We start from the raw sequence: 25,080 nt of genomic DNA, 5'->3' as shown, positions 1-25,080 counted from the left end.
GCATCGTAGGTCCTCTCCCTGTGCTTGTCAGTGGAACAGCAGGTCTGTTGGGCCTTCTGGTCCCCTCCCCCATTTTCAAGGCAGGTGGCCCAAAAGGCTCCCTGGGCATCAATGGGACTTGCAAGAGGGAAGGTGGGAAGCCTCAACAGGGGCCTGAGATTCTCGGATGCTTGGCCTGCTGAGCTTTCTCCCACCAAGGCTGCAGGTGGCCTTGAACTGGGCACAGTCCCCACCCTTCTTTAGCTGCCTGGTCACAGTGTGGGCATGAGGCGTGGGTGCAGAAACAGGACACCCTCAAGGATCAGTGGCCTAGCCCTTGTGATCAGCCCAGGCAGCTAGGCTGGGCTGCTGGCCCAGTCCCAGGCTCTGGCAGGCCAAGGTCAGAAGGCCCCCCAGCCCCTGCCGGCTCACCCGAGGAAATCCCCAGCTGGATTAAGGCTCATCTCCAGAGTGGGGCAGGCTGGACCCCAGGTTGCCATGGCAACGGGTCCTAGAGCCTGAGCAGGCAGAGCCACCCTCTTCTGTCGCCCTGGGGCTGCATGCATGGGCATGGCCGGGTGGGAGGGCAGCGGGCCAGAGGCCCAGCTGACTGCTGTGGGCACAGGCCGAGAGTCAGGACACTGTGGCCTCCGGCAGCTAGCTCCCGGTGTAAGCAACTAGCCACACCGGGTCTGAGCCTCAGGCCTCTCTGGCCTGTGGATGGCGGAGTAGAGAAGAGGGCTGACGGTGGTCCTGGTCCGGTGGTCCAGGAGAGCTACACAGCTGAGAGGTTGTCATCCACCTGAGCCCCCTCCTCACCTGCGGAGCTCCTCCTCCTCACCTTGGCCTTAATCCCAAGAGTGGCACCCCCGAGCCCTGCGCCCCCTGGCTCTGCCCCAATGACCCTGGGCCTGGGTTCTCCCCTGGCAGGAAGGGGGCCACCCGTCCCACTGCCCCCAACCACTGCACATCCAGACAGCTTGGCATGGCTCAGACCCAGCCATTCAATGGACATTCTGCCCTCTGGCCCCTCACAACAATGGGGACTCCAGGAATATTGTCTGGCCCAAGCTGAATCAAATGCTCTAAATTTAGCTCCTCTGATTCGTCCTCCACTTCCTGCCCCTGCTGCCCTCCTTTCAAGGCAATGAGGTCACCCCAGAATCACCACCCCAACAGCCAGACCCAGGGGGTTTCCAGGTCCAGGGCTGTGCTCCAGCTCTTGGGGAACTGACTACAGGGGACCAGGGGTCACGGATCTTCCCTCCCAGCCCTGCCAGCCCTTTGGCTGCGGGCTCAGAGCTGAGTCCCCAAGAACTTCACCACTAGTCTGGGCAGGGAAGCCACAGAGGGAGGGATGGAGCATCAGCCCCCCCAGGCGAAAAGCACACGTTGAAGATCCAGGGGCCTGGGCAAGTTGGGCAAAACCTCCAAGTCTCGTAGGCATCCATTTAAAAATGACCCACGGGGGACCTGCTGCGTGCTGGGCCCTGCGCAGAGCGATGAGCCCGACCACATTTTCCCCGAGTGGACAGTCCAGAGGAAGAAGGACAATCAGCAAGTAAACAATAAGTGACCAAGATCATCTTGGTCATGACAAATGACCAAGGAAATAGATCAGAGATCTGAAAAGCCGGCTGGGGCGGGGGACCCTGGTGTGGAGACAGGGTTGGCGAAGGCCTCAAAAGGGGCAACATTCGAGCTGAGTCTTGGATGAGCAGAAAGAACTATTCGGAGGCCTGGGTGGGGTCAGACCATCTAGGTCAGAGGAGGCTCCAGGGCACCAGCCAGGAGAGGAGAAACTCATCCGGCTTGGGGTAGCCGGGAGGCTGGACCTCACTCCCAGAGGGGCCAGAGTTCCCTGTGTGACGGGCCCCCCCCCCAGGGTGATGAGCAGGGGAGCCAGTGTCCGAATCTATTGGCCCAGACTGGTGTGGTTCAGTGGGTTGGGTGCTGGCCTGCAAACTGAAAGGTCACTGGTTCAATTCCTGGTCAGGGCACGTGGCTGGGTTGTAGGCCAGGTTCCAGGTTGGGGACGTGAGAAAGGCAACCGATCGATGTTTCTCCCGCACATTGATGTTTCTCCCCCTCTTTCTCCCTCCCTTTCCTTCTCTCTAAAAATAAAAGTAAATGAATAAAAGGACCTGTTGGCTGCTGTGTAGTGATGGGACCCCAGGGAGACCAGAGAGGAGACCAACATCACCAAATCTTGGGATAAGAATGACTGCTGGCTAGAGGACACCTTCAGGATGGACCTGCTTCCCTCCTCTCCTGACTCTCTGAGGCCCAGAGAGGGCATGTGGCTTGCCCGAGGTCACACAGGGAGTCGGAGCTCTGCCTGGAAAACCTTTTACAGTAGACACTAAGAGGAACTTCGCACCTGAAAAGGATGTCTCTTTTCAGGAACCCCGTGTCTGAGACACTACCCCTGGCTCAGGGCCCTATTCTGTGGGCTGGCTGCATGGTGGCCCCAGCCCAGGCTGCAGCTGGGGTGGGGGTGAGCAGGCTGCAGAAGCACAGTCCCTGCAAGGCCGGTCTCTGGCCTGGCTCCTCCCAGTTCCTGGCTCCTCCCACTTCCTGTGGACAGGTGTTCTGACTCTGGCCCCTCCCACAACTCTCCCCACCTTAACCCTCACTCCCAAGCCCCTGCCCCGTGCATCTCCCAGAAGCCTCCGCTCTCCTGCTCTGCCAAGAATCTGGGGTTGGCAGGGAGTTGCAGGGGGCCTCTGGAATGTCGCTTTCCGGTGCCAGCACCAGTGTGCCAACCTTGGCAGAGCCCTCGGGGGCGGATGGGGGATCACCGGATCTCATCTGGAACCGGGAGGCTGGCGGCCATGAGCCACGGAGGGGAGGGCCGGCCTGCCTGCCTCATCTCAGGTGGGGGACATCCTGTACTCCCACTGCCCTGAACTACTTACTGGCTCTCCACTTACCATCCCTCCCGGAGTGGGGGAGCGGGTCTCCTAGCAACACTGCCCCCCATCACACTCTTCCCTCCAGCTGCTCACACCCACAGTGCCTCTAGGTTTACACTTGAACCCTGCTGGGGGAGGGGAGGTAACGCTCTGTGTTGGAGATTCTTGTTAACCCTTCGGTCCCTAGGTGTAAGGGAAGAGCTTTGGGCTGGTCTGGGTTCCAATGGCATCTTATCAGTGACTGCCTCTCTGGGCCTCAGTTTCCTCATCTACGAAATGGGGACAGCCCACTGTGCAAGGGCTTGGTGTGAGATTTTAATAAGGTAACATCCCCACCCCCCCAACCCCCACACAGGCCCTGGCTGTTTCCCTCCCTCCTTCTCCCACTCCCACCTGGTTTTCCCACCCCTGGCCATGTTGGGGAAGTAGAAAGCTTCTTCCCTCTGCTGGCCTTCAAAGGGCCTGGGGCAGGAGCAGGGGAAGGCAGAGCACTGGAGTGAAGGGACCGAGGGGCACCTGGTTAGGTCCTCACTCAAGGGTCAGACAGACCTGGACGTGAGCTCGGGCTTCTCCACTGACCAGCTGCGTGGCCTTAGGCAAGTTACTAAACCACTCTGAGCTTTGATTCCCTCATTTGTCTAATGGTGCTAACAACAGCACCTTCCCCAAGGGGGTGGTTGGGGCACTGCTATTATCATTAGTCTCCAGCTGGCGGAGAAAAAGAGGGTATCAGGAAGCTCCTGTCCCTGCAGTGGCCCCAGGTTGTTGGAAGCTTCTTTTGAGGGTGAGGGGCAACGCTGGTGGCCAGAGGAGAAGGCAGCCAAAGGCAGCGGGCACCCAAACGGTCTCAGCCTGTGCCCCTTGTGGCAGGAGAAGCTGAGGTGCTGGGGACCCTCTGGGGACCACCCCCACTCCCAGCTATGCCAGCGGCGGTGCTGGCTGAGGCCTCCTCTTGCAGCCAGTTGCCCTTCAGCCTGGGGCCTGGCCGCCCCATCCTCCGCTCTGCCGGCAGGGTGCGGGCCAAGATGCCTTTATTTTTAAACCTGAGAACAATCCTGGCCAGCACAGCCTCCCGCAGAGGACAGAAGGATGGAGGACAGGCTGGGAGCTACGCTTCCTGGGCCAGCACACCTCACCTTCAGACGGGCCGAGGGGACACAGAGCCAGCTCTCCCTCCGGGAGTCTGCATTCTAGGGTCCTCCCTGGTCCCTGTCCCCCTGGCTGGGACACACCGCCCCCACCACAGGCGTGGATGAGGCACGCCTGCTGCGCTCAGGCCCCCGCAGCGGCCAGGCCCAGGAGCAGCTTCAGGACCCAGGACACCTGCCCCTCAGACTCTTCCTTCACCCTCACAACCTCTTAAGACCAGGCGGAACATCGTGCCTGCTTGGGAAAGCTCCCCGCCCCACCCAGCGCCCGTGATGCGCTATTGCCCACTCACACCTCTCTTTGCTCACAGCTCTCCAGAAGAGTCCTGAGTATGCCGCAGAGGACGGTGCACCTGGCCGAGACCAGCAGCTCAGCACTTCCAAGGGGCGGGCAAGGTGGATGGAGCAGGCGGCAGGGACATCCGTCTAGTCCTCGTTTGGCTGTCAGCCCCAGCTTGACCTTGAGCAAGACCCTTACCATCCTTTCTCCCTCAAGTTCCTCTTCTGCGAAGTGGAGGTAACGACCTGCCCTGCTCCCATCTCAGGGCAGCAGAGGACTCTGTGAGCTCTGGGGTGCTGGGCGCACACGGGGCGTGGGGCCTCTGGGTGGCCAGAGACACTGGAGATGGGCGTCCCCAACACAAGGTGGTGTTTATGGGGAGCCACAGACACCAGACCCCAGGGCCAGGCAGCCTGGCTTCAGACCCTGACTCCCCACTGTCAGGCTCAGACTTTGGGAACCCCCCTCCCCAGTGCCTCAGTTTCCCCATCTGTACCGTGGGATCGTGAGAGCGCCCGCCTCGCAGGGCTGTTGGGCAGATGCCATAGAATGTGTAAACAGTAAGTGCTCAATAGCCTTAGCTCCTCCCGCGTGTGCAGCAGAGCTGAGGTGAGCCTGTGAGCGTGCGTGTGCACCAGCCTGTACGTGCTTGTGCCTGCAGAGAGTGTGGAAGCCATAGGGTGTGTGTGAAAGAGGACGGGCACCAAAACTGGGGTGTGGACGTGTACTCGGGCCAGAGTCCAGTGTTGGTGTGTCTGCCCTGGTGGCCTAGGAGAACCTGTGCGCCCAGGGCACGTTCACAAGGACCTGAACCCGCTGGAGTCCCCTCACCCTGACCTTGAGGTGGGAGCACAGGAGCATCTGTGTGTCCCCTCCCTCTGGTGTCTCCTCCTGCTGGCACAGGCTGTGGGGGAACCGCTTCGAGGGGACATGTCTGGGAAAAAGCCAGTCACCCGAGACCTTGAAATGAGCTTGGCCTCTGCTGTCTCCCCGGCTGCTTTGATGTTCTGCGTAGCACCCCCCCCCCCCCACTACATCCCCTGGAGTGACTGTGTCTGCTGCCTCCCGCCGCTCGCTCCCGTGAGGACCGGAACTCTGTCCGTTCTACCTACTGCTGCGCCAGGTGCAGGACGGCTGAGGAGCCTGGAGAGGTGGTGTTGCTGTTGCCTTTATCAAGGTGCGATGTACACACTGCGGAAGTTGCCAGTTGTCAAACCTCAGTGCGCAGTCATGTAACCTCCTCCTCAATTAGGATGTAGAACATTTTGTCTCTAAAAGTGCCTTCACGCCCCTCTGGCCCAGCTGCTGACAGCCACTGGCCTGCCTTCTGACGGGTAGTGTTGCCCTTTCAAAGACTGCATGCCTATGTCCACAGGGAGGGGGCCACCGTGTGGGCCCTGGGGAGGAGGACCAGGAGGATGGAGGCCCCTGCAGCCTGGAGGTGACAGTGACAGGCCTGGCCCAGGGAAGGAGGGCTGCCTGAGGACTAGGCTTGAGAGGAACCCTCTCAAGGGCCAGGTAAGCTTCCAGTTCTGGAGGATGTGGCCAGGTGTCCTGAACGAGCAGCTGGCTAGTGGCTTGGCTGGGAGAGAGCACACGAGTTCATGGGTGTGCACACACAAGCACCCCTGTTGCACTCGTGCACACACACACACACACACACACACACAAAGGGGGGCAGACTCCTCGAGGCACAGCCGCCCAGCACCTGTCGCCACTTTCTCTGTGGAGGCGGCCTCTCCAGCTGCATGTGGGGGAGGGGACACAGGGCTGGCGGGAAGCGGCGAAGGGACACTCCGGTTCACCGAGCCCATCCTGGTCAGCAGCAGGCTCGTGTGAAATCCCCACCTTAGGGTGTAGCTAGTACCCGCTCCCTCCTACAACGGAGGAAATGGAGGCTCGAGGAGGTGCCGCACTGTGGTCCTGTCACACAGTGACAGCCCTCGAACTGGCGTCCCCAGCCTGTGGCAGGTGGCATTGCCCAGAGAGGACCACAGCCATGTTTTCTGCCCCAGGCCTTCTCACAGTGGGACGCTGTTGCTCCCCCCATGGAGACACGTTTCAGCAGTTTCCTCTCCTCGAATCTGCATAGGCTTGAACTTGCAAAAGCAACGCCCTGGCTTTTGAGTCTCGTCACAAAATGCAATGCAGCTTCTGCGTGGTTCCCCTGGGGAGCCAGCCTGGGCAGCTGTGGGCCTCCGTGCCGTGAGGAAGCCCCACCGGAGAGAGCGGTGGAGAGGACAGAAGTGGAGAGAGAAGCCCCTCCAGCACCACTGCTCCCACCCTGCTGTTCCAGCTACAGCCACTGACTGCAACTGTGTGAGAGGCCCTGAGCCAGACCCCCCAGCCAAGCCCACCCCAGACCACTGAAACTACAAGAAATAATAAAAACATTCTTGTAGTTTAAAGCTACTAAGTTTTGGGTTGGTTTGTTACACAGCAGTAGTTCACTGGAACCCATTACAAACCCTGTGTGGCCAATGTTCAAACTAATCCAGAGTCCAGCTGCTTCTCACGTCTCCCCCCGCCTCCCCAGTCTGGACCACCAGCACCCCTCGCCTAGACAAATGCAGTGGGCGCCCGACTGGCCTCCTTTCTTCTGCCCTCCGCCGGCAGCCAGAGTGAGCCTGCGGAGCGGAGACAGCCCTGCTCAAAGCGCTCCAGGGGTTCCCACCTTCCTCGGATCCTGACAGCAACCCGCAGGCCCCACACGGTCTGCACCCACAGATCCTTTGACCTCGGCCCCCTTCACTGCACTGCAACTGTTTCCCCAAACCTTGCTATTCCTTCCGCCTCAGCTGTCTTCCCCCACAGATGCCTGCCTGGCTCGCAGCTCTCCCCATCAGCTCTCAGGTCAGAAGTCACCTGTTCAGTGAGGCCTCCCTGACCGCCCTGCCCCTGCCAGGCCCCCCTTCTCACCTGCTTGGTTTTTCTCTATTGAATTCCCCTCCCAGTGATGAGGACAAGCCGCCATATCTCGGTCTTTTGTTGTTGCCTTCTTCCCTCATCAAATGAGCTCCCTGCCAGCAGTGACTTTGTCTTTACGGCCTCACCCTCTGGGCCTAGCGCAGGGCCTGGCCCATGGCAGAGCTGCAGACGGCCATCGGATGGGTGGGTGGAGGATGACTTCAGAGCCCTTCCAGTCAAACGAAACCCCTGACGGGCAACAGGGTGAGAGAGAGGGCATTGAGACGCCCCGAGGGAGCATCCTCAGGCTCCAAATGAGGAGACCGAGGCCCGAAGAAGGTTAAGTCATTGGCAGAGGCACCGGCCATCGACAGATACAGAGGGGAAGGCTGTAGAGCATCCAAACCTTCCTGCGTCTTTGAATTCAGATTTCCTGACCTCAGATACCAAGGCTGCCACTTGCAAGCCAAGAAGTTGCTTAACCTCTCTGTGCCTCCGTTTCCTCACACCTAACAGGGGGTAGGCCCCCACTCAAGGCACCGTTCCTAGTTAATAAATCTCTGTGTGTTCTCCTTAAAGATCCAGAGACTGGTTCACCTGCGGGGCCCACTGTTCCAGGACTGGCCCCTGCCTGCCGCATTTTCAGAATTAAATGAGTTACCGCCCGGAGGACAGCGCCTGCTACGCGGCGAGTGCTCAGTGCTGTGCCGAGGGGCCCCACGTGTACCAGACGCTGTGCACGGAGCTGGGGATCAGTGGTGAGCAGATGGGCCAAGCTGCTGTCCCCGTGGGGCTTGTGTCCTGAGAGGGGGCAGACAACGGAGGAGTGAGCAAAGGGACCTTCAACAGCAGGCAGTGACGAGGGCAATAGTGAATGCTGGGTTCGGGGAAGATGGACAGGGATGGGGCAGTACAGTCTAGAGGGGGCGGGAGACTTCTCCGAGGAGTGACGTTTGAAAAGGTGAATGACTAAAAGGAGGAAGCCATCCCCGGCAGTGGGGACACCAGGTGCAAAGGCCTCGAGGCGGGAGTGAGCTGCACCCGTGCAGAGAACCACTGACCAGGGCAGTGGGAAGCTGGGCGGAAGCGAGCAGCGGGAGATGAGGTCAGAGCAGCCAGTCGCTGGGTCCACTTCCCTCTGCTCCCCCAGCCTCTGAGGGACTAGCGCATGAAGAACTGTCCCTTCCCCACCCCGGCTTGAACGGATCTGCCTGCCATGGCTCCTGCCTTGTGACCTCAGCCCCACCCAGCCCCCACTTCCCCTTCCAGTTGTGACCCAGAAAGGCAACAACCCTGTCCTTTTCTCAAAGGCACTCCCCTCTCTCCACTCCTCCCCAGGGGTGGGCCTCAGGCAGGGGATGAAGCAGCTGACCCCCCAGCCTGTGGTTAACTCCCTACCGTCTGCGTTCCCACCCCTCACCCACCCGCTGGCCCTGGCAGAGTCAGATCCAGGCAGCCCCTCTCTTCTTCCACCAATGGGGGCTTCCCCAAACGCATCCGCCATTCCCTAGGCCCACAACGCCCTTTCTTCCCCTCCTCTCTCCAAGCAAATCTCAGCTGTCACCTCTTCCTGGAAGTCCCTGGGTTATGAGCAAAAGATGTGTCTTGCTCATCTCTGCACCCACAAGGCCAGGCATAGGGCTTGGCATCAAGAAGAATCTTAGTAAATGAATGAACAAATGATTGCACAGGGAAGTTATTCCAGTCCAATCAGCCCATCATCCACTGGCCTGTGTCCCAGGCACTGTGCTGGGCACGGAAGCCAGGATGACTTTGACAAAGGCACTGGCATTTATGGTCAAAGAGCCCATTCCCCTAACCCAGGGGCGGGGAGCAGGTCTGGGCTCTGCACTACTTCGCTAGGTGACCTTAGGAAGCCACTGTCCTGTGCTGAGCTTCTCAGTGGCCAGAGCAGCAGCTGGAAAAGGCTAAATGGCCTGAGAGTATCACAGTCACTAGTGTAGACTCCAGCCGGACAGCCTGGCTTCAAACCCTGGCCCACTCCCTTGCTGGAGCTATGTGACCTTGGGCAGATTTCTTGACCCCTCTGAGCCTCCATTTCACCCTCTCTGAGCGCTGCAGGGCATCAGAGCTTGTCCCACAGATGGTTGAGAAGAATCACTGCCATGGCCCCCACAGAAAGCCCAGCCTCGGGGAAGTGCTGGGTGTGCACCCACCCTGTGGCGAATTAGACCATGATGAGGTCTGGGGCCCTTGATCGGCACCTGCAGGGCTGAGACAGGTTTGTGCACGCACATCTACCACATGCCAGAGCAGGAGGCCGGGAGTGTCCCAGACTGAGTCTAGGGTTCCTGGTGGCACCAAGGACAGGGGCGATTGTCACCCCCAGGCTGCTCAAGCATGCAGGCTGCTTAAGCATGCAGGCTGCTTAAGCATGCAGGCTGCTTGTACACACTGCCTGCCCTGAAGCAGCTTCCACCCTTCTCCCCACTGCTGGACCCTCGGAGGGGCCAAAAGGGACAGACAGTGCAGAGAGGAGCTGAGGGCAGTCCTACCACGGCAGGCTGGGCTTCCAGAGAGCTGCTGGGAAACGCACCCCCCCAACCCTCTCCCTCTCTCAGGGAACGAGGGACTAGAAATGAGGCCACAGGCCAAGGGGAGAGGTTCTGGACACCCCAGCCTGCGGTACTGCCTCTCTGACTCCCGAGTCCCTGCCTGGAAGAGCCTGGAGGAGATGGCCTCACTCAAACTGAGGCAGTGCAGGAATCTCAGTGATCTCTGTGTCCAGAGCCTGTGGCACAGGGAAAGCTGATGCCAGGAAGGCTGAGTAACTCACCCAAGGTCACACAGTAGTGAGGGAAGAGCCGGGACTCAGGATTCTAACCCCCTGCTATGCTCCTCCCCCACAGGGTGATGTGCTTCTGGAAATCACCCCAGTTCTACTTTCCAAAATGAGTCAGTCACATCTGTACCTCCATGGGGCCAAAAATACCCCCAGGCTGCCCTGACGAGGATGCTGACACCTTCCTGAGGTGTCTGCTATCAGAACTGGCTTTCCCGGGAGCTGATAATAACCATACCATCCACTTCATTCCATCAGAGTTCCCGAAGGCCTTACAAAGCCACATTCTGGTCCTGATCTTGCTACACCCTGTGAAATAGAGAACCAGGCCCTGTTTGACAGGTGATGCCACAGACACCCAAAGGGGTGGGGCGAGCTGCCCAGGGTCACACAGGCGGCCCTGATTCTGACACTTGGGTGGCCAGACCCCGAGCCTGGGACCCTCTGGCACCCTGGAGGTGAGTCTGACCTTCCTTCTCAGAGACCTAGTCAAGTCTTAGAAAAGCAACCACTCCCACCCCCACATTCTAATTCTTTTTTTATTTCATGGCTTTACCATCAAAGCAACAATACACGTTCACTTGTAAAAATGTGAAAAATGCAAAAAAGTCAAAATAAGGAAGAAAAATCGCCCTGCAGCCCCACCACGCAGAGACAATCATTGTTAAGGTTTGATGTATTTCCTCCCATAGTTTTTTGTTTGGGGACTTTTTTCAAAAACATGGCTGAGATCATACTGTATATTAAAAGCAAAAAACAAACCGGTGGCATCCTGCCTTTCTGACTTGCCGTTCTATCCCGGGCACATTCGAGATACTCGCTCTCCGTAAGCCCATTCCTTTCCTCTTTCCGGAGCCTCGTTTTTATTGGCTGCCTAGTGATTTGCCAAAGTGGAAGTTCCATGGTTTATTTAGCAGCCTCCTCGGTGTCGGACACCTTCACTGGTTCCAGTTTTTCGATGTTATAAATAATGTGTTTTGGCAGATCTCTGCCTGGGGAGCTTTCCTTTTTCCACATTCAGGGGCAGCTCCAGGGTTGCGATGGAATGACTGGGTCAGTGAGTCATGTGCAGGGTGGGCAGACTCAGGCGCTTTCTGAAGGGCCTGCACCGTGCCACCGGGGAGCAGAGAGAGGCCCCCCAGGAGCCATGAACTGCCACTCAGCCAGGCAGCAGCACCTGCGATCCTTCCTGTGTCGCTCGCCTATCTCCAGGATCACGTGTCCCTCTGACCTTCATTCATTCATTCATTCATTCATTCAGAGGACCTGGTGCCAGGTGCAGGTCTAGGCCCTGGAGGTACTGCACAAAACGGACAAACCCCTTGCCCTCCGGATGTTCCAGTCCCAAAGGCTGGGAGAGAAGGAGCAAACAGGGAGAAGGGCAGGTGCACTCTCACACCTCTTTGCATTTGGTCATATGCAAATCAAGGTGTTTGTCTGCATACCAGAGTCCTGGGCCTTATAAAGCCACATCCTGGTCCTATTGGATATCAGAGGTGAAAAGGCAGAGGGTGACATCTGACAGCCCCACTTCAGAGTCCAGCCCAGTTTTCCTTGACCCAAAATTATCTTCTAAAATTTGGCCTCTCCTTAAAAATTGGGAGACTTCACAGGAGCCTGGGTTTGTGGCATCTCCCGAACACCACACACCTGGCCTTGCTGGGCCTGATCTCGTCTGGTCCCTGGGGACCAAGGCCCAGCTGAGGCATCCCCGCTGCCCAGACCCTGATGGGCCACCCCGACCCTGTGGCTGTCCTTCCCACCCACCTTCAGTCCACCGGCCTTTCTTAAGGTGAGCTGGGCTGGAGGGTCTCAGTGATAAGGACAATAACAACAGTAACTATGATAAGTAACTAGAAGGTGGGTCCCTCGGGCCAGGTGATGGGCTGTGACAGGCAGGATTTGACGTGGTCCATGCGGCTCCTGAGTCTGGGCTTTTGAATGCACCTGGCTGGTAGTGCGGCACGGAAGCTGTCAGGTACCGGGAGCCCCACAGGGTGCAGACAGCCCGGCCCTGGCCAGAGGAAGGTCAGAGGGGTCCCAAGGACAGCGCAGGTCCAAGAAGCAGCACTGGGAAAATGAGTCTGGCAGCTGGAAGTGACGAGTCAGATCAGAGATTTCCTGTTTTTTGGACCCGGGGCACCCTGTGCTCAGAATGCCCTCTCCCTCTTCCTCGACCTGCTTAATGCTTCCTCTTGCTCAACTGATATGCCTCCTCCTCCTCCAAGAAGCCCTCCCTCCCCGGGGAGGTTTATAACTAGCTCCAAATCCAGAGAGGACACAGGGCCTGGCCGGGTGAGAGAGAGGGGAGCACCAGCAACACCCGCATTCTCGAGTTCCCACAACCCACCCCCATGGGAGACCCTCGGTCCCCAGCCCCCAACCCCTGATTCCACTCTGTGGGTTAGGAGAGAAAGGGAGAGTGAACAGCGGCCCCAGGACAAGTGGGCGGGGCTGGTGGCCTTGAATCCCGGGTGCTCATCCCAGCTTGGGGGTCCGTCCGCTGCACTCCTTAGCCTCCCTGTGCCTCAGTGTCCTCCCCGCCAAACCAGACTGCAGCGGCATGTTTTGTTCCCGTCATGGTGAGATGTAGCTGGCACAGGCCTGGCGTGGACGGCCCAGGGAGTGTTCACTCTGTTACAGTGACTGGACAGGGAGCTTGCGCCCTGGGGTTCATAGGCTCCCAGAACTCCAGGGGCTTAAGAGCTGCAGCCCCATCGCCCACTGTACAGCTGAGGAACTGAGCCCAGAGTGGGAGGTGGCCAGGCCTGTACAAGCCCCTGGCCCCCACCCCTCTCACTCTCACCCTCTGCCCTGGGTCCTGGGTCCTGGGTCCTGGTCCATCCCCCAGAAGGAGTTTCTGAGAAGAGACTTAGTGACCCAGGGGTGCGCAGCCCCCACCCGGGCCCCGCCTTTAAAGGGCGAGTGTGTCTTCTGTCCCAGCCCCAGCCCCGGCCTGGTCCCTGAGCCTTCGCCTCTGGAAGGCACTTCCCCCCAGAGACCGCCCGCCCACCTCCCCTGGCCCCGGAGGGAGGGGGTGGCTTCCTGGCCCGAACAATGGGGCCGGGATGTCCCTCTGCCTCTGGCATGCAGGGGTGTGGGACATCTGATGAGGATGCCATTACCACTCAGGGAGCACAGGGAATGCGGAGGCGGGGGCAGCAGGCCCAGGTTGCAGGCAGTGGCGCCGCTGGGGAGCAGTCCCCAGCCTAGTTCCTGCAAAACAGACAATGACAGAACGTCTCCCCCCACCCCAGGGTAGTGGTGCAACTCACCCTGACCTTCCTGTAAAGGGCCTAACCCACCCAGGTGGGAGCGGAATCCCGCACATTGTGGGCAGGGCAATGAGGGCAGTGGCCACACACGGCCAACCTGAGTCAGAATCCCGCTCTGCTGCTTCCCGCGATAGGGCCCTGGGCGGGTCCCTTCCCCTCCCTGTGCCTTAGTTTTCTCATCTGTGAAATGGGAACAAGCACAGCACCTCTGCAAAGAGGGGGTTGAAGGTTAACCGAGTTAACCTACAGAAAGTGCTTCCAGGACCCCCGGGCCTGAGCACCCGCCATCAGTAGCACCCCCTTACCTTCCGTCTGAGCTGCTGTAACTAGGGAGCACACACAGGTGACTCAAGAACACATTTCCTTATCTTACAGTTGTGGAGATCCAGATGTCAGCAGGGCGGCGCCCCTCCCGGAGGCTCCAGGGGACAGTCGGCTTCCTGGCCTTTTCCGGCTCCTAGAGGCCCCTGCATCCCATCATCAAAGCCAGCGGCTCAGCCGATCCGTTTCTGTCACACGTGTCCGCTCTGACTTCGACCCTCTCCCCTCCCTCATTTTTTTCTTTTTATTTAGAACTCACTCTAGCTTTCCAGAGTTGTAAAGGTGAACCAGAGTTCATGTGAGCTGGCCGCCCAGACCCCCTCATGTCGGCGTGACGTAACTGTGCTACGTCGACCCAAATGAGCACATTAACGCAGACACAGACACCCTGTAACTAGACTCCACTCAGACGTCACCGGCTGTGCCAGCAGCCCTCTCCCTGTTCCAGACCCCCTCCAGGATCCCACGTGGCGTCCGGTTGCCATTGCCGCAGTGGTGCTCCTCACTCTGTCCATAGTAGGTGCTCAATGAGATGTGCTGAGTGAGGGCCCCTTGCTCCCTGCCCCATGTCGGGTCCACTCAGACTCACTTCTGTCTCCCTCTGTGGCCTTGGCGCTGTAGCAGTGCCCACCCCCCATTTCCTGGGGTGGGGGCAGCGGGCACGAGGGGGGCAGAACAAGAGAGCTTTGAAGCAGCTCTATCTCCGGAGGGAAGTGGAGGAGATAACTCTGCTTCTCACGTTCCCAGCTTGTCCCAGACCAGAGATAACCCGGGGGAGACAGGGTGCCCGGAGCCCTCCTAGCAGTGGGGCCACCCACCTGCCCCTCGGGTCTCCCACGATCCCCCTACCACAGACTCCAGGCCGAAACCCGAGGAGCCGCTCGGAAGGGCCACCTGAGACAGGCAGATGATAAGTGGGGCCAGAGCTGGTGGGGAGGGGAGCCAGTCTCCAGTGTCCCTGGAAAATGACCCGTAGGGTGTAGCCACCCTTCCCTAAGCCTGGTTGCACCCATCCCTCCCCCAGAAAAGTCACCCTGACCCAGCGTAAGACACAGCCCCTACCAAGAACCCTTCAGAAGCACCCAGTCCAGCCCTCTGGGTGACCAGTGAAGAAGCTAGAACCAGAGAGGCTGGGGGTTCTTGTCCATGTCACACAGCATCTTGATAGTGGAGTGAGCGCTTGAACCCAGATCCTCCCAGCTGCTGCTAGTTCCTCTTCAGCACACCAGACATTTGTCCTCACATACCAGCCACCTACTGGGAGAAGAGGGGAGGGCAGTGCGGAGCACCAGGTCTGGATTCTAGAGGGTGGGGCACGGAGCTGAGAGGAAGGGGCACATGGTGTGGGAAGGAACCCAAGGCCGGGAGCAAGACGCCAGGTTTCTGGCCCTTGCTCTGCAACCAACTCACTGGGGCAGCTCGACCCAGTCCCTGGCGTCCCCATCCGTAATGGAGATCATAACGACCGGCCCTCTTTCTGTCTCTCCTGCTCTACTTGGGGCTTTAGGAGGGCAGGGCTGAGTGTATTCGGTTCTTGGTGCAGGTCAGTGCTGGTAGCAGGAAGGCACCAGTCTGGGGAAGAGCTGGGTGGATGACCAGCAAATGTGAGGTCATTCGTCAAGTGACTAAGTGAATGAATGAACGAATCAATCAATCAATCAATCAATCACTGAATCAATGAGTAAATCTGCTCAGTTTCTATACCAGAGGAGGGCCTCTCAGCCTAGCTTCCCCCGCAGCCTGACCCAACCCCAGCCCCCCTTTTCGGCTTCCTGCCTCACCCCCGGCCCCAGGTGGAGGCAGCAGGTGGACAGTGGGAAGGACATACTCACAGGAACAAATGTGCTGCTTCCCACAGACAAGCAGCCCAGCCCGACCCACCTGCTCTCCAGCAGCCTGAGTGATATCTCCCTGCAGGCTCAGCACCTCCCCGTGTTTGGTGCCCCAGACCAAGGCCCCTGCTCGCAGCCCGCCCTGGCAGGCCAGTGACTGCAGGGCGCCAAGAGTCTGCAACATGCCCTCATCTTGCCTTCAGTGAGTTCACCTGTAGCACCAAATCTGATTCTCACAGCAGAATAGAGGCTTAGGTAGAAGGGCAAACTGAGGGCTGGAGCGGGAGGCGTCTTGTGCAAGGTCATCGGATGAAACAGGCAGACAGGAATAAGACTCAGAGCTCAGTTCTTCAGGCTACAGCTCCACAGGGGCTCCTCGTACCTCCTGCCCACCCCGCCTCACCCAGTCACCCACACGCTCCACTCCCACAACTTTGTGATGCTCGGGGCCCTCTCCACCGCCCCCCCAGATTCAGCGCCCCAGCACAGAGGCCTGGATCTCGCCAGCCCTGCCACCTCTCGTTAGCATCTTTGAACCTCAGTTTTCTTTTTTTTTTTAATATTTTATTTATTTATCTTTAGAGGGAAAGGGAAGGAGCGAGGGAGAGAAACATCAATGTATGGTTGCCTTTCGTGCATCCCCTGCTGGGAACTGGCCTGCAGGGAACCGGTCTGCAACCCAGGAATGTGCCCTGACTGGGAATCGAACCGCGATTGTCTGGTTCACAGGCCCGTGCTCAATCCGCTGAGCTACACCAGCCAGGGCTCAGTTTTCTCATCGTCATTGGTGGAGCCGATGACGCACAAATCTCGCGATGTTTTGAGAATTGAATGAGATGCTGCTGTTTTTGAATAGGCAGTTCCCCCATATATAGAAATGGGTAATAAGCACATGAAAAAAAGATCGACGTGATTAGTGGGTGGGGAAATCAAAATCAACCCCATGATGAAATAGCAGTCCACACCCACCAGGATCGCTGTAATTGAAAAGACACACAGTAACAAGTGTCGGCAGGGGTGTGGAGGCATCGCAACCCTGGCACGTGGCTGGTGGGCATGGAAAGTGATTCAACCATGTTGGAAACAATTAAACAGTTCCTCAGACTGTGAACTAGTTACCAGATGACCCAGTAATTCCCCACCTAAATATAGACCCAAGAAAAATGAAAACTTTTGTCCACACAGAGACTTGAACAGGAGTGCTCAGGACGGTATTCTTCGTCACAGACAAAAAATGGAAACAGCCCACATGCCTGTCCCCGCACGAAGGGACAAACCGAATGCGGTGTTGCCACGCGATGGAACATTACACAGCCAGCAAAGGAACGAAGCACCAACACAGCCACAGCGCTGTGCTGAGGGAAAGAAGACAGTCACAGACCACACGTCCTACGGGCATCACATGTTCAGGAGAGGCAGGTCCCTGGAGATTAGGTCGGTGGTTCCACAGGCTGGAGAAGGGGGAATGGCAGGCTCTGCCAATGGGCATTGGGTTTCTGTTGGGGACAATCTAAAATCAGATTGTGAGGATGGCTGTACAACTTTAAATATGCCCAAACCGTTGAACCCCACACTTTAAATGAGTTGGCTCCATGGTATGTGAATTATATGTCGATAAATCTGTTCTGATGAATGAGCTGCCCCCAGCCTGGGGTCTAGGGAGAGCTCAGGGAGTGGCAGCAGCCAGGGCTGGGGTGCTCATTATTGGCACCATCGTCTCTTTTGTTCTTTACACCAAACGCCTCTGTGAGGTGGGCACTTAGCAGGTGTGGCAAAGTAAGGCTGAGAGAAGTGGGGTGTCCGACACAGGAAATGAAGGAACCCCAACTCGCCCTGGCCTTCTGGACAAACAAGAACAGGGCAGCATTTCCGGGGGAGGTGGGCTATGGACACCGTGAGCTGAGCTGGGTTTGCACGTGCCAGGATCAGTAGTAACTGGAGGCGGGGGGGAGTGGCTGTCAGAACCCCCAGGGTCTAACTCTCCCACTGTTCCCAGCTCCAGGCCTCTGTTTTCCCATCTGTCTGAAGGGCTCCAGCAGTGGTTTTCAAACCGTGTTCCCAGGCACCCCAGGGCCAAGAAGGGGTTCCAACCACTCCTGACTTCAACCACATCCCTGCCTCCCTGCAGGCCAGACCCACCCCCAAGGGCAGGATGTAGCTGCCAAATGTCGGTGGGGAAGAGGAAGGCGTGGGGGTCGTGAGCAGGAATCCGCATCCTGGGGACCAGGAGATGGGAACTCCAGGTGCTTGTAGCCCTGCTTCCGGCTCCAGCCTGGAGAAGAAGCCTCAGCCGCCGCTTCCCAAGATGCAAGGTCTGGCTCGGAGCCCAGAGCATGTCCCGGAAACAGTGCCGGCATTTCCGCTTCCCTACTGCTCGGGAGACACTCCGGAGCCTCTGGCTCTGGGTCTGCATCCCCAGGCCTGGATTCCTGGTGGCTCCCACTACCGAGGCCCAGACACTTCAGACGGTGAAGCAGGGCCTAGGCTGGCCACTGGGGACTCTGTCCTTGGGGAGTTCACAAAGCCCCCATTAGGCCGGTGTGACTGGAGCCCCAGCATCAGAGACCACCGTCCTGTGGAGGAGGCGGACAAGTTCAGGCAGGAGTGGATGCAAGTGCACAGTGGGGAGGGCTGGGGCCCAGGGCCCAGCCCACACCCTTGCCCCAATGCAAAGGGCTCTCACCAGCTGTTGCCAGAGAAAGCAGAAATATGAATTTTAATGCGAAATCTCCAGATATTGGGAAACCTGGGGGAGTAAAACACACCCATGAGCAGAATACAGCCCCAGGGGGCCACTGGTTAGCAACATTACCTCATTGATGGCTACAACCAGCGTCGCACAGCTGAGAAAACCGAGGCTAAGTTAAGAGAAGCAAGACGTGCAAGCCGCCCCGTGGGGTGCGTCACAGCCTGGGCCCAACCCCAGGTCTCCCACAAGTCACCCCCGTACGCAGCCCAGTCAAAAAAGCGCTGGAACACCCACAGGCCACAGGCACCAAACAGAACAAGGAGGTGCTGCGTGCACTGAGTCAGGCGCCCCTGAGGGGCAAGAGGGGGTTCGCCCCTTACGGGGTGCGTGTTTAAGGAGGAGAAAAGAATATATCTTTGCATGTATCTGCACAGGCCCATATGCAGCTGCGTCTCTGGAAGACTCTGGAACTGGACCAGAGAACTGGGTGGGAGGGAAGCTTTCAGTTTTTAAAATACTTTTATGTATTTTGATGGTTGGACATGTGAGTGCGTTAGCTCTTCAATAAGCAAATAGTTTTTTGCTTGTTTTAATTGTCCCCTCTTCTCCGCACCTCCCCCCTTGTAATTCATTCTCTGAGCCTGGGACATGAAGGGGAATTTGCAGGTGTCCAAGGGGCTGGGACCAACAACTCCTTGGGAGCCGGAGTTGATGGGGGAGGGGAGCCATCCCGAACGAGGCCCGCTGTGGACCAAGCCCCTGCACATCAGCCTCTCAGTTCTCACAACAAGTCTGTGAGGTGAGGCGGTTATAACCCCATTTTACAGATGAGGAAACAGTCATACAACCAGAGTTACGGGAGCTGGCTCAGAGCTCAGGAGCCAGGTTCCCAGGGTGTCCCTGCTCCTCGCCTAGGTTCTCCCCTTTCTCTGCCAAGGATTCTCAGCCTGAGGTCTGTCCCTGGCCAACCCGAGGCCACAGGCTCCTTCTCCAGGTCCCTTCCTGAGAGCTGGCGTGGCAGTTCCTGGCTCCCCCAGCCAGACCCTCGCACCCCTGCCTGTCCAGCTGGGCTCAGCGCAGCTGGATTCCTTCCGGGAATGGCTCAGCCCCAGGTTTAGAGACCATCTGCATTCCAGCCAGAAGCTTTTCCACCCCTGAACCTCCGGTCCAGGTGGGGACTGCACAGTCCCCAGCAGAGCCTGTGACTGGGGAGCCCCACAGTGCATCCTGCCCAAGGTGGGATGTGCACCTCAAGAATTCACTGTGTCTCCATAGAGACAGGCCCATAGACAACACACAGCATCACCAGGAGGAGACTAGTGTCCCACTGATTCCTCTGATAAGGAGACCAGAGAGGTTAAGCCATTAGCCGAAAGTCACACAGTGAATGGGGACTTTGGGCCAGCCCCCTCTCAGCAGGGCCTTGGCATCCTCCCCTGTAGAGGAGGACGCAGTGACACCTCCTGGACTGTGACTGTGGGGAAGGCAGAGTGAAGGACCACAGTGCAAACATGAGGAGGCAAAGACAAACTTCCCCACCCTCGGAAGTTCTGACTCTCCAGACAAGAAACCAGCTGGACTGAGCGAGCAGCTGCCACACAGGCAGGGGGGAGTTCCGGGGACGCCCAGCTAGACCGGGAAGTGCCTTCTTTGGGGTGGGCATCAACCCTCCAGAGGCCAAGGCTGTGGCCGGTCCAGGGCAGGATGTCCTCAGGGGACTCCGAGAGGGGCTTTCTAGGTGGAAGTTGAGATGGGTTCCTCAGGGTCAAGTACCAGGAGGTCAAGGTGTGTGCATCACTCAGACGAGATTCCTCCAGGCCAGTTCCTGCCCTGCCCAGAAGGGCGCCCCTGTCCATGACCAGCCTTGTCTGCCGCCAGCCAGGGGTCAGGCTTGGCTGCTCAGTGCCCCCCATGCTGACTCACGTCCGCCCTGCTGGCCCTGGAGGGAGGGGGCGGACCCCACTTCATGCTTGACCTTATCAGGCCCTGCTTGTGTCCAGTAGCCTGGTCGTGGGCAGGGCCTCAGCAGGTCCCCACCCCCACCCTGTCCTGGCTGAGCAGGGCCTGCATGAGCTCATGGGAGTCCACAGCAGGGAGGGGCCAACAGGGCAGTGGCCTGAGAAGGGAGGAGGTCAGCAGCTTGGCTCGGGCGCCCTGTGGGGCTGCCTATCGGCCCCCTGCCTGCTGGGGCAGGGCTGGGCACAGCTATTTTTAGTTCTCAAATGAGGAATGGTGGGACCCAGATGCAGCAGCTGCTACAAGGAGTCTTTTCAGTACAGCGGCCTGCCCCTGGACATGAGCACGCACACGCATGAACACACCCCCACATACAGCACTCGTGCAAATACGTGAGCACATGCATATGAATGCATTCACACACAGGCGTGTGCATGTGTGTGTGCCCCACACGTGCACAGAGACACGCCACACGGACCTGCAGGCATGTGTGCAGTTATTCATGTGTTCACAGACAGGCCCACCAAAACACACAGAGGCCCAGGCCTACCCTAGTGTTCACTCAGGGCCCACAGGCTGGGTGGGAGTCACTCAGCTATGCAAGCACCCTGGGGCACCTGCATGCACACGTACCTTGTCTGGACATCCCAAGCACTTGCCGGCCCTTCTGACGATGCCTTCACGGAGCTCCCCTCGTGGGGCTGTAAACAGGCCCTGACCGCACAGCGCAACCCACGTTGTGCCAGGGGGTGGGACGGGGGTGGTAGGTGCACCAAGGAGAAGGCAGTGCAGCCTAGGAAGGCTGCCTGAAAGAGGAGGCCCCTGAAGGCACGAACCATAGAAGATCTGCCTGTTTTACTAAAGCCCAGAGTGAGCAATTTTCTGACGCCTATGAAAATAACAACAGCCCTGGCTGGTGTGGCTCAGTGGATTGAGCACCAGCCTGTGAACCAAAGGATTGGGGTTCGATTCCCAATCAGGGCATATGCCTGGGTTGTAGGCCAGGTCCTCAATAGGGGGCAGGCAAGAGGCAACCACACACTGACGTTTCTCTCCCTCTCTTTCTCTCACCCTTCCCCTCTGTCTAAAAATAAGTAAATAAAATCTTTTTAAAAATAACAACAGCAGCAGTCTACAGTCCTAACAGCTGCCGTTTACTGTGTGCTCGCACGAGGCCCCGCCCCCTCCACGCATCACCTTGGTTCACCTTCCCCACCCAGGTGCCATCACTGTGTGCAGAGGAAGAAACCGAAACCCAGAGAGGTCCTGGCACGGAGCTGGTCCGACTGACCCCGAAGCCGGTGTTCGGGCCCTGGTGGTGACTTTCCTGGCCATGGAGTGTCCCGATGCTCCCATCGAGCTGTGACATGTGACGACAAAGTGCAGCAGCTTATAACCAAAGTGAGCATTTGCACGGCTCGCTGGTCCCCACATTTGGCAGGGCCAAGGAGGAAAGGTGGGTCCCTGTTCTCGGTGGCATCCATGGGGGGCAACCCCTGGGGGGCTGGATGGCCTGTTAGCTCTGTGGCTATGAGAGCGGGGGGCCCCTGTTGCTCCCCACACAGCCTTCCCGAGGAGCTGCTGGGCTCCCTCACAGCGTGGTAACTGGGTTCCCAGCGCGAGGGTCCTACGAGGGAGACACGGCAGGTGCAGTTTCTCATGCCCCGGCCTGGGCTCAGACCCGCCATCACTACCACTGTGCTGCTCAAACGCCCACAGAGCCCCGATTCAAGGGAAGGGGATGTGGAGCCCCACCTTTGGTAAGAGGAGCATCAGATAATCAGGGGGTGCAGCACGGCCCCAGGGTAGTCAACCGCTGTCTAGCCCAGAGCCCCCCAACCCTAGACTCCAGACCCCCCAGCCCGGGCTAGCAGATGAACCCTGGAGAAGTGGCCCATTTCCTCTGCCCCTCCCCGGCTCTTCCTGTTCCCATCTTCTTCCGTGCCACACACAGAGGGGCCACTGAGGGTGGCTACAGAGGCACAACTGGCCTGGCACCTCGGCTGGAAAGGGGCAGCCTTGTGGGACAGGGGGACTGGGTGCCCAGACTGGGGAGGTGCCTCACCCCCTGCCGGAGCTCCCTCAGACCCCTGCCCCAGGTCCCAGGGTCCCCTATCTCCTCTGCTTTCTCTTCACCTATCCCAATTCCTTTAGACTCAATTCGACAAAAATAATTAAATTGTGAAGGAGCTTACCCTTGGACCCAGCGATCCTCCTAAGGAAGCTTCTATGCTCCAGAAATCACCAGGAGGGTGCAGAAGAGAGAGCAAAGCTGTTCACTCTGGCACCGGGTGTCATCGAGAGAAGCTGGGAACGACCTCAGGTCCGTCAACCAGGGCTCCTTAAATAAGGGAGGGTGGAAGGACACAACGGATTCTCTGTGGCCACCCGAGAGGACAAGATCGGCTATTGGGGTAAGACCAGGAGGCTTCTCCTGGATGCAGAGGGCGGGGCGGAGCCATCTATGGAGCATTCATTCTGTGAGCTGCGAGCCTGTTAAGCTATAAAAGCACACCAGTTCTGTGCATATAACACAGTTATTTGCATGTGAGGAGCAGAGGGGAGGGACAGGCAACAGATTGTGAGGTCCCTGGGGGATTGGGGCGTGTGCTGGTATCCTGAGGTGGCTGGTGACAGCGTCCCACAGACCAGGGGCCTCAACAACAGACGCCTATTCTCACGGCTCTGGAGGCTGGAGTCCGAGGTTCTGGGGGAACCCTTCCCGCTTTTCCAGCTTCTGGCAAGTCCCCACCACCCTTGGCTGTGGCTGCTTTGCTCCGCTCACCCCCTCTGTCCCACGTGGCTTTTCCTGTATCTTTGCTTCCACATCGCCCCCTTCTTTCTCTTACAAGGATGCTATCATTGGATTTAGGGCTCCAACCCCAGTATGATCTTACTTGGAGATCCTTGCTTTCTTATTCTGGCTTCTGGGAAGACCAGAACCCTTTCGGGGGCCACTATTCGACCCTACATGTTGGGCAGGCAAACGCACCTGCCCTCTAACTATGAAAGTCTGCTTAGGAATGTAGGCGTTACCTGTGTTATTTCACTGCCAGCTTTAAAAATTCTAAAATCCCAGAAAACCTGATGCTCCCAAAGGCCCCTCACCTCCAGGGTCAGTGTCTCGGGTTTTCCAGGCTGTTTTCTCAGGGACGACGTGAAAACAGGCCAGGTGGGCGGAGCCAGCATTTCTCCCACCCCTGCCCCGGTGGACTGGGTCCTCCACCTCCAGATAATGGGCCTTTCCTGTCCCTGGAGATGACCGACTGACATTCACAGCCCGGCACCTCCCTGGGGGTGAGCCGAGCACCTGGGGTGTGGAGGAGATGCGGGGGGGGGGGAACGGGGGCTCTGCCTGGCACCAAGAACCTGCTCACCCATGAGGGGCCCCCCAGGGGCTTGGGCATCCGCTGATCCCCACCCTTCCTTTCACAGGTGGGGAAACCAAGGCAGAAAGTGGAGAAAGGTCGTGGCCAAAGTCACCTCTGGTGTTAGGAACATTCGCCCTGCCTTGCTGCTTCTCAGCAAGAATCCAGTCCCCAGATCTCCCCGCACCCAGCAGCTACAGCCCCAGTGTTTCCACGTGGGAGTCATTTTTCCTGGTTCACCTGGGGAGGCGGGCAGGACAGTGAAGCAAACTGAGACTCAGACTGGGCCCATCCTGTCCAGTGTGTGGTGCTGGGCTCAAAGACACAGAACTCCCAGAGTGCCCTGCGGGTTCCAGCAGACCCCACGTGACTGAGGCTGGGAAGACAGCTCCCTGGTCACTGACTTGAGGTGCACTCAACTGAGCCCCCGGGTCTTGTAATTGATTAACTATCAGGCTGTTTAAAGATTGACAACAGCCGGCTGGACAGTGAGGGATAGAATAACCCATCATGGGGGCACAGGGAAGGAGCTGACGCTTTCCCTGGTGGCTTCTGAACCGTGTGACGTGGGTGGGAGTATAAAGAAGCCCCTGGCTCTGCTCCCCGTTCCCTCCCTGCCCGGCCCCTCCCCATCTCCCCCCTCGGGCTCCAGGGGGACTGGGGAGCTACGGATGCGATGGAGCAAGAAAGCTTTTCCAAAACCCAGAATCCCGGGCTTGGTCAGACCTCCATCCACAGGCATGTATCTGGGCAGCGTGACCTTGGGTCGGTCACTCCCCGCTCTGAACCTCAGTTTCCTCATCTGCAAATGGCACAGAGAGCGGGTTGGCCTGCAATTCTCCAAGATAATGAGGCCATCAGCCTGGAGCTTCTTAGGCGTTCAATGCCTGTCTTTTAGAGACCTAACTCCGTAAGTCCTGGCACTGTGTCCCTCCTCACCCCCGTGGCAGAATAACTCTCTTCTGAGGATAACAGTCAAGTTCAAGTTCTAGTCCAACCCGAAGAAAAGAGAAAGTGGGATAAGTGAGTCAGCTTCCTCACCTGGGCTGATTCACACCTGTGCTGGGGTGGGGCCGGGAGGAGCCAGACAGGGACATATTCCTTCACCGTGGTGCAGCCGCGTCCAAAGTCCCCCGCTGGCCCATTCCAGCAGATCCACACTAGAACAAAGTGGGGGGGGGGGCTCTAGATGAAGCCCCCAGAGAGGGCGATGTGGTCCCTGAGGCTCAGAGAGGGGCTAGTGTGCCCCTCCGCACAGCACGCTGGGGCAATACCTCGGCCATCCTCTCCCTCCCTCCCTCCTCCGGCACCGTTAGGTGACAGAGCCCAGCCCTGCCCACCAGCACTTCTGTGGCCTGCCCTCCCTTCAAAGGTGCCCCAGGGGTCAGGGAGTGAGGCACCAGTGACTCACGAGTGGGAAAGGCCCGTGAAGTCACCCAGCAGCCCGGGCTACCTCTGGAGTTCGGGAGCCTGTCTGGCCCCTGCACTCCCCAGCTGGGGATTTCCCCCAGAACCAGGCCGTCTGCTGCCCTGGCTGCAGGATGGTGACAGACGGCCGACCCATGGGGACCAGCCTCAAAGGCCGCCAGCCCTCCACTCCTGCCCAG

General features: G+C 58.5%; 2 long non-coding RNA genes across 2 annotated transcripts; one reads left to right on the top strand and one right to left on the bottom strand.

Moving 5' to 3' along the window:
* The first annotated feature begins 3,979 nt into the window (after positions 1-3,979).
* Positions 3,980-6,680, top strand: LOC119060596 (uncharacterized). The gene is made up of 3 exons (XR_008390994.1): positions 3,980-4,559; positions 5,698-5,840; positions 6,415-6,680. It is a non-coding gene; the product is annotated as an uncharacterized LOC119060596 (long non-coding RNA).
* A 9,650-nt stretch (positions 6,681-16,330) lies between these two features.
* On the bottom strand, positions 16,331-23,404 carry LOC119060385 (uncharacterized). The gene is made up of 3 exons (XR_008390975.1): positions 23,214-23,404; positions 22,301-22,446; positions 16,331-16,956 (listed from the first exon to the last, which is right to left on the bottom strand). It is a non-coding gene; the product is annotated as an uncharacterized LOC119060385 (long non-coding RNA).
* Between the last annotated feature and the right edge of the window lie 1,676 nt (positions 23,405-25,080).

Source organism: Artibeus jamaicensis, unplaced genomic scaffold, assembly GCF_021234435.1.
Source record: "Artibeus jamaicensis isolate MK-2021 breed Jamaican fruit bat unplaced genomic scaffold, CSHL_Jam_final contig_233, whole genome shotgun sequence".
Taxonomy (NCBI): Eukaryota; Metazoa; Chordata; class Mammalia; order Chiroptera; family Phyllostomidae; genus Artibeus; species Artibeus jamaicensis.
Note: the sequence above shows the minus strand (reverse complement) of the source record. Positions and strands in the feature narration are given on the sequence as shown.